The following is a 13,190-nucleotide window of genomic DNA, read 5'->3' on the forward strand; positions in this document are numbered from 1 at the left end:
ACAACTTACCGTATTTGCCGGCGTATGACTTTTTTGCCCTGAAAAACATGCCTCCAAGTGGGGGGGTCGTCTTATACGGCGAGTATATAACAAACTCTATATTTTGAGTGGAAATGTTGGGGGCTCGTCTTATACGCCCAGTCGTCTTATACGCCGGCAAATACGGTAAGTAAAATTAGAAAAAAGACACCATAAAATCAAAACAACTAAAATATTCACCAGATTAAATTTTTGATTTATTTTCCCCTCTGCAAAATTGCTGCATTTCCCTAAAATAAACACAGGGTGCTCCTTTAGGAGTAGTAAACATATTTAAGCACTTAAAAGATACAATTATCATCTGCTGAGTTGGCTTCTCTTCATAGTTTCCAATACTCAACCAGATAAGTATTCCTTTTCCCTGTTTTATAAGGAATGCTGAAAAACATTTGCATCTCTTTTGCAGTGCTTGAACTCCATGGACATATGTGCAAAATAAAAGGTCTGTTACATAATTTTTATAACCTCATCAAACCCACTATTATCAGTAAGAGAACTGTATTCTGCATATCAAGGATTGCACTGTATTTAGAGTTCTTGTCCCGAGATTCAAAAATCAGATTAATAGAAACAATTTCTGGAATTGCCTCCTCAACTGCAAGCTTCTGGCTGAAAATGGAAACTTCTCTCATTTCCCATGAACCACACCACCAAGCTTCCAAATTTGTTACTTCAACACATCCATTTCTTTCCTTCAAAAAGGATTAGTCCAGCCGCATAGTGCAGTGGCAATTTCTTAAAGTTATTATTTCTTTGTTTTCCTGGGACTGAAAAACAGAAGACAAATATAGAAATACAAGTTTTAAAAGAGGAAATTAAAAACTGAAAGAAGTTCAAGTCAAATAACAATTATTACAGTTCTGTGAACATTGCTACAATTCTATTTTTAAACAAGAAATTGGACCTTGGCTTTATATTGTCGAGTCTTTCCTTTACATCAAAAAAGGTACAAATGTACAAAGTCAAAGGGTGCCACACTGTTGAGCTGATTTTGGTTACACAAATGTTACTCTAGCAACACTTGATGATTTTATAAGCAGTGGTCCAAGTATAGCATATACAAAATTCTATACTGAGGAATTTTAAATTTTGGGAGTATAGTTTTAACACAATATTAGCATCCTTAACCTTTAATTTCTTTCTAAATGTCTGATTCATGATAATAATACTCAACCACTGCAAGGCAAACAAACCATGCATATTAATGTATCTTGAAATTTATTTTATCTTCAAGATAAAGGGGGTAATTAAAACATTCCCTGGGGGGTTCAATAAATTTGGAAAAATATTTTGATAAATAGATTTCATTTTAGAATCATAGGAAACATATTTCACATTGTTAAAAGTCTGAAAGTATAGATTATTGAAACGCGGAGGTTCCAAATCTCTATCTCAGTTTTTACATGATTTAACTATGTTTAACTGCATTACATTTTAAATTATCAGTGAAACAGAATTGTTAATTTAATCTTTAAAAAAAACTGTCTAGTATATTCAAAACTATGGGTTTCTGAGGTAAGCCAATGCATCTAGTCCAGAGAACATATCAGATAATTCTACTCAGTGTTTTGCCATTCAGCTATCTTTGGCAAATTATATAGATTTCGTTTGTAACTTTTCAAAAGTTTTGAAAGCACCATTAACAGTTTGCTAATCTGTTAGCTGCTTCTGGAATTTATTTATTTATTTCTTCTTGTTTATATAACTGGCCACCTCACAAGAAGTGATGAGCTGTGATAAAATGAAGGGAACATATATCCTTTAAGAACAGTTAGCATTTTAATATAGAGGAATGACCAGTTGCCCTGTGCATAGAGATAAGAACCTTTTAACCAATATTACTTTAAAATGCAATGCAGCCTTCTTGAGGATGAAGATTTGCAAAGCGTAGACCATGGGTGTCAAACTCACAGCCCGCTGGCCAGATGCATCATGCGCTGGCCACCCCCACCCCCAGTTTAGCGAAGGGGGAAAAAGTTGCTATATGTCACGTGATGACAACGTGACACTGCCAGTTTGACATCCCGTTGTAGACCAATAAACCACTTTTCCTATCAGTCCCAATGTTGTGTTTCCAAAGGCATGTAAGTAATTTATCTGACTACTAATCAGAAGGAAGCACAATTAAATTATTCTTCTCCAAACTCATTTGGAAACAAACAAAAAAATCAAAAAACCCAACCCCCAAAAAACTCAAGCCCAACTCTTATGAAAGCACCCTTGGAAATTATGGTAATTCTCTCCGTATTTCATGAATCTTATCCACAGGTAAATATGCAACTGTAAAAGAAGTGATTTAACAGCCATCGCTTGCTTTTCCTGCCCCACCCTACTCAACAGGAAACAATATAGTAGGCTGAATTTTCAAAAATGTCTTTTAAAGGTAAAGGATTCCTTTAAATAAAGATGAAAGAAACAGATAACGTACAAAACCTGAAAGTGTAATAGAACTGTACACAGCACCAGCGACTGTTTGGATTCTGTTTAAAGAGTGAGCAAATAAAGGATGCCAGTTGCGAAGAAAAAAATAATTAAATCAAAGCTCTGGATTCTAAAATCTGGTTTTTGAAGTGAGTCAGAGAAGCACAAACTGTTTAGACATTGGTGCATACCGTACATATGGCAGCAGCAACCATATACAAAGCAAACAGAAACCTTAACCTTTAACAGTTAGAAAAATTAATCAGTGGAATGGCTTGTCTCCAGAAGTTGTAGCTGTTCCATCACTGGAAGTCTTTCAGAAAATTTGTTTGAAATGGTATAGGGTTTCCTGCTTGAGCAAGGGTTTGGACTAGAAGACCTCCAAGGTCCCTTCCAACTCTGTTATTCTGTTAAGTCCTTTTTGTCATATTTTTGTTACTTATGAAGGACTTTACACTATGGCATGACAGTGCTGTTGTCAATATAAACGCACACACACACACTTTATTATTTAAAGTGCTACCCTTCTGCCATTTAGTCGATGATAAATGAGCAATATGGATTCAATTCATCTGAAGCAGTGCAGAAATCTTTTAGCTTGCCCCATTTAGGAAATAATGCACTGTGTGGTTCTGAAGAATCTTTAAACACATGCACAAAAGCTCAGCTAAAACTGCTTTTGGTGTTAATTTCCGTTGTATTGTCTTTCCGATAAGTATTTTGCTTGAGGTTAGTGGATGGTAACAGATGATACCACAACTCACACCTGTTGTGGCTTCAAAAATAGTGGGGTGTGATGATATTTCCAGACCAAGAAGATTGAATATGCATCAAAATGTTTTCTTTTCCTTTTTTTAGGAGTGAAAATAAAACTTTAAATGTAATCACATATACAGTTCTGTGTGGTTCTAGAGCCATTTCCAAATAGTCCTTTAAGAATAACATCAAATTATTTCACCTTTGGCTACCTATTAAAGAAATTCTTTTCAAATAAACATATACACGTTTATTATTTACAAAGAAACTATAGTTTCCAAAGTTCAGTAATAATGCTTTGGGCAGAAAAACAGAAAAGGAATGTTTTAAATGATGATGAATTAACAGAGTCTACAGATTAAATTCTTTTTCAAATAAACATATACAAGATTATTATTCACAAAGCTACCATAGACTCCAAAGTTCAATAATAATGCTTCGGGCAGAAAAACAGAAAAGGAATATTTTAAATGATGATTAGTTAACAGAATCTACAGATTAAAAGACCTGGGAGAAAAATATAGAAAAAAAATAGAACAAAGAGAGTTGATAAGATTAATTATTCAACATCCATAGATGGATGATAATGCGTTTAACATTATACAGAACATTTTGTTCAACAAAAGATTTCTTCTGTCCCTTCCTTTTTCTTCTCCCCCACCTGGGATTGATTTACATTTTCTGCCACTAGTTATAAAGTGGAAACACACCTTGCTTGGGTTTTGATTTATGCCTTTTTGAAATTAATAGTATTTAAGCATACTATTCATCCTTTGAAATCTCACCAGCTTTCAGAGATTTCTGAATCCTACCCATTTTTAAAAAAGCTAATCACAAGCCTCAAAATATGATGGGTCAGCTCTTGGTTATGCTGGCTGGGAAATTTGGAAGCTTTTTAAGGATCAGTATATCTGGAGATTAAAATGGTGACATAAATGGTAGATAAAAACCCAGAGTCGCCTTTTAGGGCAGGTGGGTGACATAAAAATATAATAAATAAATTAAATAAACAGTGATCATACATTTTATGAAGGTTTTTTTTAATATCAAAATCTTGGGTTTTTTTCCTCACTTTGGAAAATGGGCTTAGAACTGATGAAAGATGATGATTAGCAAATATTCATGCAAAGCTGCCTTTATCATAAGATTCGTTCTTTGAAATCCCCTTGCCCTAGTTCATAAGACCAAGCATATATGCTGAAACTCCTCTTTGCAGTTCAAGAAACTAGGAGGGTCCCTTCTGAGATGTGGGTCACACCCCATTCCTTCAGCAGGCTCAGCTGCCTCTTATCCGACCATTGCCTGATCTGGGTTGCTTCTCTCTTTGGTTAGTTTCCATCCATTGCTTCTTGTCCTTCCTTCAAGTCCTTTGGGAAAAAAAAGTCAATGAGAGGGATGTGGCACTGTAGTGCAAGTCCCACTCATACTAAAGAGGTATGGCTTGCATCACCCTTGTGCTGCTGCCCCCATGCTTGCAAGTTCAAGATAGGTTACATTCTGGATAACTCTTATATCACTGCCTATAGTCCTTGTGTTTCCTGGCAGTCCCATTCAGGACTACCCAGAACCAGACCTGCTTGGTTTCTGAACTTCTACAAGGTCAGCCAGTCATTATCGGCATGCAATGCCCACCTTGTTATGTTTAGCAACAGGAACTTTTCCTGACCTTTTATGGGATTCTGATCCACAACTTGCTGAGATTCATTTAGTTTATTCAGACCTGGGGAACACAAAGGTGAAATATTGCACTTTGAACAGTCACGTGGAACATGTCCAATCTGTCCTTGCTCTCTTCAAAATCAGTGAAGCCCCAGGAGATATTTAGAAGAGAAAGGCAGAGATATGATTTGAGTCTCTGGAAACAACAAGCAAGCAAACAAAAATAATTTTGCTAAATGGGTGGAAAACCAAAGAAGATGTTTAGGAAATGATAAAATTTACAGGCAGCAGAAACCACCCTGCTTGCATTATGAAGCATTTTTTATGAAAACTGCTGTGAGAAAAGAGAAATATCCTTTTTAAAAATAGATATCTATCTGAGGCTATTATCATTATATGTCAGTTCTGGGGAAAGGATAGAAAGAGGTGTGTCCAATTACAACGTTCCTCATTTTATCATCCTGATGTTGAAGTGACAGGATGATTAAATGGGTGAAATGGAAGATGTGATCTTTTGATCTTGAAGCAGTACATGGAAACTGATAATTACTTGTTCTCTTTCCTATCATCTACTGTCTGAGATCTGTGACTCCAAAATTACCCAGAACAAAAATCTTTGGTATGATGGAAGCATAAGTCCTACCACATCATTACTCCTCTTCCTTATCTATAAAATATACAACAAGTGAAATGAATAATTAATGTTTGAGTAAAAACAAGATGCTCCCTGAAGACAGATGAATATTTCACAGAGAAAATATCACGATTTTTCATTTTACATCTCCGCATGCAACTAAGCAAAACTGCCTATTTCTGTGAAAGCAAGTTCGTATCTGAAAGCTGTAATTCTGATCATTCAGTCAATGTAAGCCAAATAGGATCAAACTCAACAGGTCCCAAATATTATTCCAAAGAAATGCTTGGCTTGTAAAGAAAGAGGGTTTTTTCCTGACCCCAAACACACTTCGTCAAATACATCCAGTTGGGTTTACCCTCTTTAAATGACTAGTCACTCACCACATCTCCTTGTTGCTTTTGTTATAGCAGAAGTAAACCCTGTTGTGTTCTTACTATTAGTCAAACAAAAGACACTTGAATGAGTTTCTTTTCTTGTGCTTCCTTTACTGAAATTTCTAGAAGAACTCACTCAGAGGTCACTCCAGAGCATGAACTAGAAGAAATTGTGGATAATTGCCCTGTTTGAATCAATGTGCTTTATTTTCTTCCTTCATTCAGAAACTGATAGTAACTTGCTATTTGACCCAGTACAACAGGGTTTCCCAACTTTAAGATGTGTGGATTTCAACTCCCAGAATTCTCTAGCTGGCTAGGGAATTCTGGGAGTTGAAGTTCACATGTCTTAAAATGGCCAAGGCTGGGAAACCCTGCAGTAGAAAGAGCAAGTAGAGATGCCATGGGAAGAAACATAAGCTATGTCACCCCTCCAAAAAATATCTGAGCTAAGAAGTTATCTTAGTGTGTGTGTGTGTTTTCCTCCCGAGGATCAACCCCATGATCATTAAAAAAAATTGATCAAATAATTTCTCTGCCACTAACAGGCTAGAAATGTGCTTTTCCTACACCTGGTCCTCTTTTTAAAAAAAGGGAAGGCAGTGATGCTTCCTGATGGTAAAAGATATTCTAGAAGTAGAAAGGAGTCGTTGTGTTGTATGAAATTAATTCTAAGCAATAAATCAATTTTTAAAAAATCAGTGAAGAATCTGATGGGTATTTCCAAAGAAAAGATCTGCTTCTCACTTCACATTTTAAAACTGGAAATAAAACAGCAGCTTGAAATTTCCATTACCAGTTAGTAAAAACACACAGCCCAGCTTCCAGCTGCATGGGTTTCCTGCTGCCCTCTAAGAGTGTTGATGGATTGGGGCTCTAATGAACAAAGGTAGTCATTGAGCCCTTTCTATGTTCCACAGAACTTAGTACAACTAAGCTAAAGAACTGCAGATGCTGGGTTTGCGTTGAAAGAATAGATACAGGAAATACAAACATCCAGTTGGATTGTGAAAATAATCACAGCTTTCCTTCACATTATATCTTTGAAAAATGACAGGAAAACAACCGCAAATTTAGAGAACAGAATTGCATTTGCCATATACTCACATATATACAGACATAAACACCCACCCACTCTTCCACCCCTCCGCCCCACCACAACAACAGAAGATAACTTCGTAGCTGATTGGGCATTATAGGCCCACTTAATGAGAAAGAATATCAGAGCAAAAAAATGGATTTGAACCTAGACACTTTATCAAGTGAGAGACATATTTAATATACATATATAATCTGTCCCCTGCAGTCTGGCAGACCTCCATCTATTCATTTATTTGTTCATTCGTTCATTCATTCATTCAATCAATTTTTTTATAGCCAAGTCTACCAAGTGATTCTGGGCAACTTGCAATTCTAAAATAATAAAAAAACAATAAAAATAGAAAAGCATCCAGAAAATAAAGTTTTGAAGACCTAGCTTTTCCCTCAAGCATTGGGAGAAGTCTAAATAATTGCATATTAGAATTGATTTTTATTGGGCTTTTTTTGATTGGTTGTGTTCTATAGCTTTAATGTGACTTTGTATGTCTTTTAATTTTTGATTGGGAGGTGCCCAGGAAAGATGGGCAGCTATATGAATGTTTATAATAAATAAATAAACAAATAAACAGGCAAATAAATAGAGTTTTTTTATGTGGCCATAGGAGCAGTGTGGTGGCCTAGTGGCAAAGGTGTTCCCCTTCCCTCTTCCCCAAACCCCAAAAATCTTCCCCAAACCCCAAAAACTTTAACCTTAGACTGTCTACTATTGACCTCACCCCTTTCCTAAGAGGTCTGTAGGGGGCGTGCATAAGCGCACCAACGTGCCTACCGTCCCTGTCCTATTGTTTCTCTTATTCTTTTATTTTTTTTATATGTACCCATTTCATGTATTCACAACTATGTATACACTTATACTTATTATCTTGTAAACAATTGGCAAATCAAATAAATAAATAAAAATAAAAGGTTCAGATTTCAAACCTAGACAGTTTCTTTCTTAAGGTACAAAGAAAAAAATATCTGCTGTGAACATCAGGAAGAGCATTAGGAAGGTCATCCGGCCAGTAAATGTTCAGCTCTACCTAGTTGCCCTGCCCCTGCCCCTAATTAAGGGATCGCTACTACTTTTTTTTCGTAAAAAATAAAATAAAATGAGGCCACAATAACACAATGCTTCATTTGCAAATTGTAAATAACCAAACCCTAGTTTAGTTCTTATGTAGGTTTTCTTAATTTTGTTTTTATATTTATGTTTATACCATTTTGTAAGTTGCCTTATTGGTGATATGGACATCATATAAATTTAATAAAAAATAAAAAATAAAAATCACATTAAAATCAAAAAGACAAATGCAGCACTTTATCCATCAAAAGTACTGTACATTAGAGAAATTAAAGATAGTCCAGAGATGATGAGGATTTGATTATTTAAAGAAGCATAAACACCTATGATTTTTATGAAGTTTCAGAATTAATATTTAAATGAAGCTACCCATTTAATTTACACCCCTAAAATGTTAGAAAATTGCAGGGCAGAATTCAGGTTGGGGGATATTGCTTGTGTATTTTTCAGCAAGAGCTTGGTGTGAGAATTTGACACCTTGATTGTTCTGTACCATGATTTTTTTTTTCCTGAGTTCAGAATCTTTCCAATTTCCTCAATCTCAGCAAAATCATTTAAAGTTTGGATAGATGCTTCCCTGCTGCTTTGGTTAAATAATTGGAAGTGGGGAAAATGTGTACTGTCACAAACCATATTCAGATCGGCCTCTTCCCAGTCCTACTCATGCGAAGTGCCTGTCATGACTGCAGATGGGCATATATCTTGTAAGCATGGAGGCTCCTTTTCAGAAATCAACCATTCATAGGGTAGGAAGCCAAGTAATTCTTTAAAATAGCCATATATTCTTTAAGTATAACTTATAACGGTGTTGACATTGACCCTGTAGCCTCAGACTTTTTCCTTCTTAAACACCAGAGCTGAAAAGTGTGACATGCCAAGAGGAAGAGAAAGTGGTGGAGTGGGGAAGGGGACCAATTTGCAGTAAGGTGATCATTCATTGGCATGTACTTTCCTTCCTTCCTTGGACCCTGTTGTGTGATTGCCAGCTACTGCCTAGTGTGACTGTGCCATTAACTGCAGTGAGAATATAGCAGCCCTTCATGGAGTATTGGTGGTGGTGGGGTTTTTTTTAAGAAGAAAAACACTGTCAAAAATTCGTTTGGGGTTTTGTCACCCAGGGATGCCCTTCAAAAGTACAAAGGCCGACTCACAGCAGATAACAGTTGCATTGACTTCTCCCTTTCAGTTTGAAACACAAATATTTCCACACCTTGCAAATAGAAGCAAATAAACAGGCCAAAATTACAAGCAGAACTTACCACATTTCAGCCTTTGACACACCTGGTAGTAAGAACTGCTTGGGGCAGAGGGATCTCCCTGAGCAAGTGCAGGAACAGCCTTAAGAATTGTTTCCTAGTTCAAAGGAGCTGTAACCGAGTTGATCAGAGACTTCCTCCAGTTGTTCTTAGTTCTGCTGGTGCATGCCTCTTTCCTTATGTTCTATGGTCTAAGAAGAAAGCAGAGAGGTCTTGCAGAGGGGAATCCCCTGTCCTTGAACCAGCTCCACGGAGGGAACTAAGAGCTGAGCAGAGAACAAGAAAGAGTTGGTGATGGGAGGGACTTTAACAGATGAAGCTTTTCATGGCCAAGGGAGAAGCGTGACTTATCAGAGCCCCATACTATCTCTCTTCCCCAATCTGCCGTCTTGTGGTTTAGCAATGCTGATGGGAATATGCACATCTGGAGCACATCAAGAAAGCTCTTTGCTAACTATCAGCTCATGATCACATGGAGCTACCCTTAAAAAAAAAAAAGGCAGGCAACAGACTGGCAAAATGTTAGGTTGTGAAAAGCTTTGCCTGTTGAATAGCAGTCTATCACTGGCAAATGCTGAGGATAATCCATCAAATCCTCCTCTAGGCTTACAGTGCAAATACCAATAGTTTCCTATTCTTCCTAGAAATGTCATCAAATCTCCCCACAGCTACAACAGCTACATTCAGTGTATCAGCCTTCCTTCCCCCAGAAAATTCATCTGCACGGTTCCAAAGAACTAAGCAATTTTAGAAAATCAGAAAGCAGTGGGTGGGTGGCGGCGCTATATTATGATAATCACCATGGCAAAAAGCAATACTTGGTTTTTACCATCTGATTATTAAAAAAAAAAAAAAAAAACCCATGTGTTTCCTAAAAACTGGCCAAACTTAGCCACTGCTCCCATCTCAATTGTGCCCATATACAATTTCCACTTTTTTATTTCATCTTCATCATAGTCTTTGGGTGGGGGGAATGATACATACTTAATTGTGCCAATATGAAAGATACTGCTTAAAAAACAGATGATGGAGGGTATCACTATTCAGGTCTGCTTTAATGCACACAACGGGTTTGTATTCAGAAGTATGTTTGTTTTTATTAATTAATTTGTTAGCTTTATCTATCTATCTTTAGGAGGTCAAGGTGAGTATATAGCCAGTTTGGTCCAGTGATTAAGGCACCAGACTAAAAACTCAGAGAGCATGAATTCAAGTCCTGCCTTTGCTATGACAGCTAGCTGGATGACCTTGGGCCAGTCACTCTCTCTCAGCACAGCCACCTCACAGGGTGATTGTTGTGGGGAAAATACGAGGACGAAGGTGCGCTTGATATGTTCACCATATTGAATTATTTGTAAAGACAATAAAGGCAGGATATAAATAAATAAAATAAACATTTCCTTAACAACAAGATAGGCTGAACTGAGTGACTGGTCCAAAATTCTACAGTAAGCTTCCATGCCTGAGGGTAAACCATACCTGTGTCTCTCCTGGTGTTGCTTTTATATTTTTTTAAAAAATAAATGATTAATTTTTATTAAAAGAAAATTTTGTAAAGTTTCTTTTAAAAAGTACAGAGTCATGAAGAAGACATTTAAAAAGACAAAGATTCTAAAGGGTAAAAGAAAAAGTGAAGAATAACAAAAAGAAAGAAAGAAAAAGAAAGCTATCAGAAGAAGTGACTTCCGATCTTCTTTGCTGCAGTTACAAATGCTATGTTTGTATTGCATATCAGAGTTCCCTTCTTCCCATAAACAAACCTTTTAAATCAATAAATCCTGAAGTCTGCGATTCATTTTTATCCATCTCAAGCAAAAAAAAGTCTTTTATAAAAATAGTTTTTCCCTCCTTAATCAAACAAGACCACTTAGCATTTCTGTAAACTCGGCCATTTTCATAATCCATTCCTCCATTATTGGTGTTTCTGTAGTCTTCCCTCTTTGTGCATACAACAGCTTCATTGCAGTTACCACTGCAGTTAAATCAATCATCGTGAACTTTTTCTAGGTGAGTGTCGGTAAGAGAAAAGTTCTGGTTTCATCTGAATATTAATTTTTTTAAAATTCTGTGTCACGGAATATATATTGGTGTCCAATATTTTCTTGCTTTTTCACAAAAGTTCATGAACTTAGCATTCTGACTGCCACACCAGACTGGTTCTCTGGTGCGTGAAATTGGAGTTACCATGAGGAAAATAAATAAAGTTGCAGCCTATGAAGTGCATCTAAGAAGTATCTCATGGGATTCAGAGAGAAGAAGAATGATAAAGAACAGAATTGAAAAGTGAGTTTTTCTAAAGGGCAAAAGCATGCCTTGTCTCACAATGAATATAACAAGGTCAGATACTTGTTTCTCCGATTCTGTCAGCTTTTCTCACCACGGCACCCTTCAGAGGTTTTGGAGCACGGCTCCCATAAACTCCAGCTAGCTGACTCAAAAGTTTTTGCTTGAAGGGCACCAGTAAGAGAAAGGTGGTGAATACAGTGGTTAATTACATCATTGTGTACAGATAAAATCAAGAATTAGATCTGTGTCGCAAAGTAAAGCGAGAAACAAAATAAGCACCAGACAATCTCATTTGAAGCAATAAATGTTGCTTCATGGGGCTACAGCCAGGCTAAAAATCTTGCCTGTCATAGATCTGCTGTCAGTTGGGAGAAGGGCCCCAGCAAAATTCCTAAACTCATCCCCAGCATATTCTGATAATGTTTTCAGTGGGAGAAACACTTGAGGGAGATGCCTGCCTGAAAATCAAGAGACCCTTTGACAATCTGGAGAGGAAGACAGCACTGACTGAGTGAAGAAAGCTAAAATGTTGAGGTCAATGGGCAGAAGATATCTATTTATGTTCCTCATTATTTTAACTCAAGATAAACAACTTGGTATTTGCAGCCCCTAAAATGGGGTGGAAGGACTGAGTGCAGTGTCCAAGTCTCAGTGTCCTGCATTTTGGGGGAAGTCACTGCATGCAATAGCAGTTGCCCAATTGTAATCCGATACAAACTGCTAGTCGGAGAAAATACACCTTATTTTTTGTAGCTCATCCCAACATAGCATTGAAGCCCATTTTGCAATAAAAGCAATAAAGTTTGGAGGTATGTAACCTGCGGGGGGAGGGTGTTGCACTGCTTTGGATTAGCTGTGCAACTACGAGCCCCCATTGCTGCACTCATCCCTGGCTCCACTGAGAGACGAGATGAAGTTTTGTTACTCCACTTTTTAAAAAAAAATTGCTACATGCTCTTTCCCCAATTGGCAAAGAATCAGGTCTAAACTTACCTATTGGCTCCTCTAGGTAAAGGAAGCTTTGTGATGTTGTGAAATCAGGAGCAGATGAAAAACGACTTTTTTTTTTTAGGTGCCAAATGTTGTGACTGAACTTTTCTTGTTTCAGATTGATTTGGCTCCTCTCTTTCATACTTTCTTACCCTCCTCTTTCTTGATGTATAAAACAAAACAGTATGTTTGAGAACACACTTTGCAGCTTTTCTTTGGTTTTCAATGACTCTTTTTTTGTTTTAGTTTAATCTGATCATTTTAATTGTTATTAAAATTCAAATCCAAACTTGTTTCTACGGTACTATTTTGTTCAAGGCAGTTGCTATACTTGGATTTTGGTCATACTTTTCATATAACATCAATGAATTTTTATTCTGTGTGCATTTTTAAAGAAAAGTATACATAAAGCATCTGGAGTTAGAACTATCTCTTTTCACTTTTATGCTGTAATAAATCACAGGTACGCAGAGATTCCCAGAGGCTCACAGGTTTGTAGAAAGTTAGCACTTACCCTCTCCTAAAATAATGAAATATTTTGAGAAATATTAAAAAGGCAAAATATTATACTTCCTTGGATGAGAAATGGAGAAACATGCTCTTGGAAA

At 36.8% G+C, this 13,190-nt stretch overlaps 1 protein-coding gene across 2 annotated transcripts in view; it reads right to left on the reverse strand.

Moving 5' to 3' along the window:
* Positions 1–9,505, reverse strand: part of ITGB7 (integrin subunit beta 7) — a 55,784-nt gene extending 46,279 nt beyond the window's left edge. The window contains exon 1 of one of the 2 annotated variants that reach the window (XM_087956421.1): positions 9,310–9,505. The gene's annotated coding sequence lies outside the window, so the exon portion shown is untranslated. The remainder of the gene's footprint in view (positions 1–9,309) is intronic. The other variant, XM_087956422.1, reaches the window with a different exon arrangement.
* Between the last annotated feature and the right edge of the window lie 3,685 nt (positions 9,506–13,190).

This window comes from Notechis scutatus, chromosome 2 (assembly GCF_049901735.1).
Source record: "Notechis scutatus isolate UNSWTSFEM ecotype Mainland chromosome 2, rNotScu1.2, whole genome shotgun sequence".
NCBI classification, from domain to species: Eukaryota; Metazoa; Chordata; class Lepidosauria; order Squamata; family Elapidae; genus Notechis; species Notechis scutatus.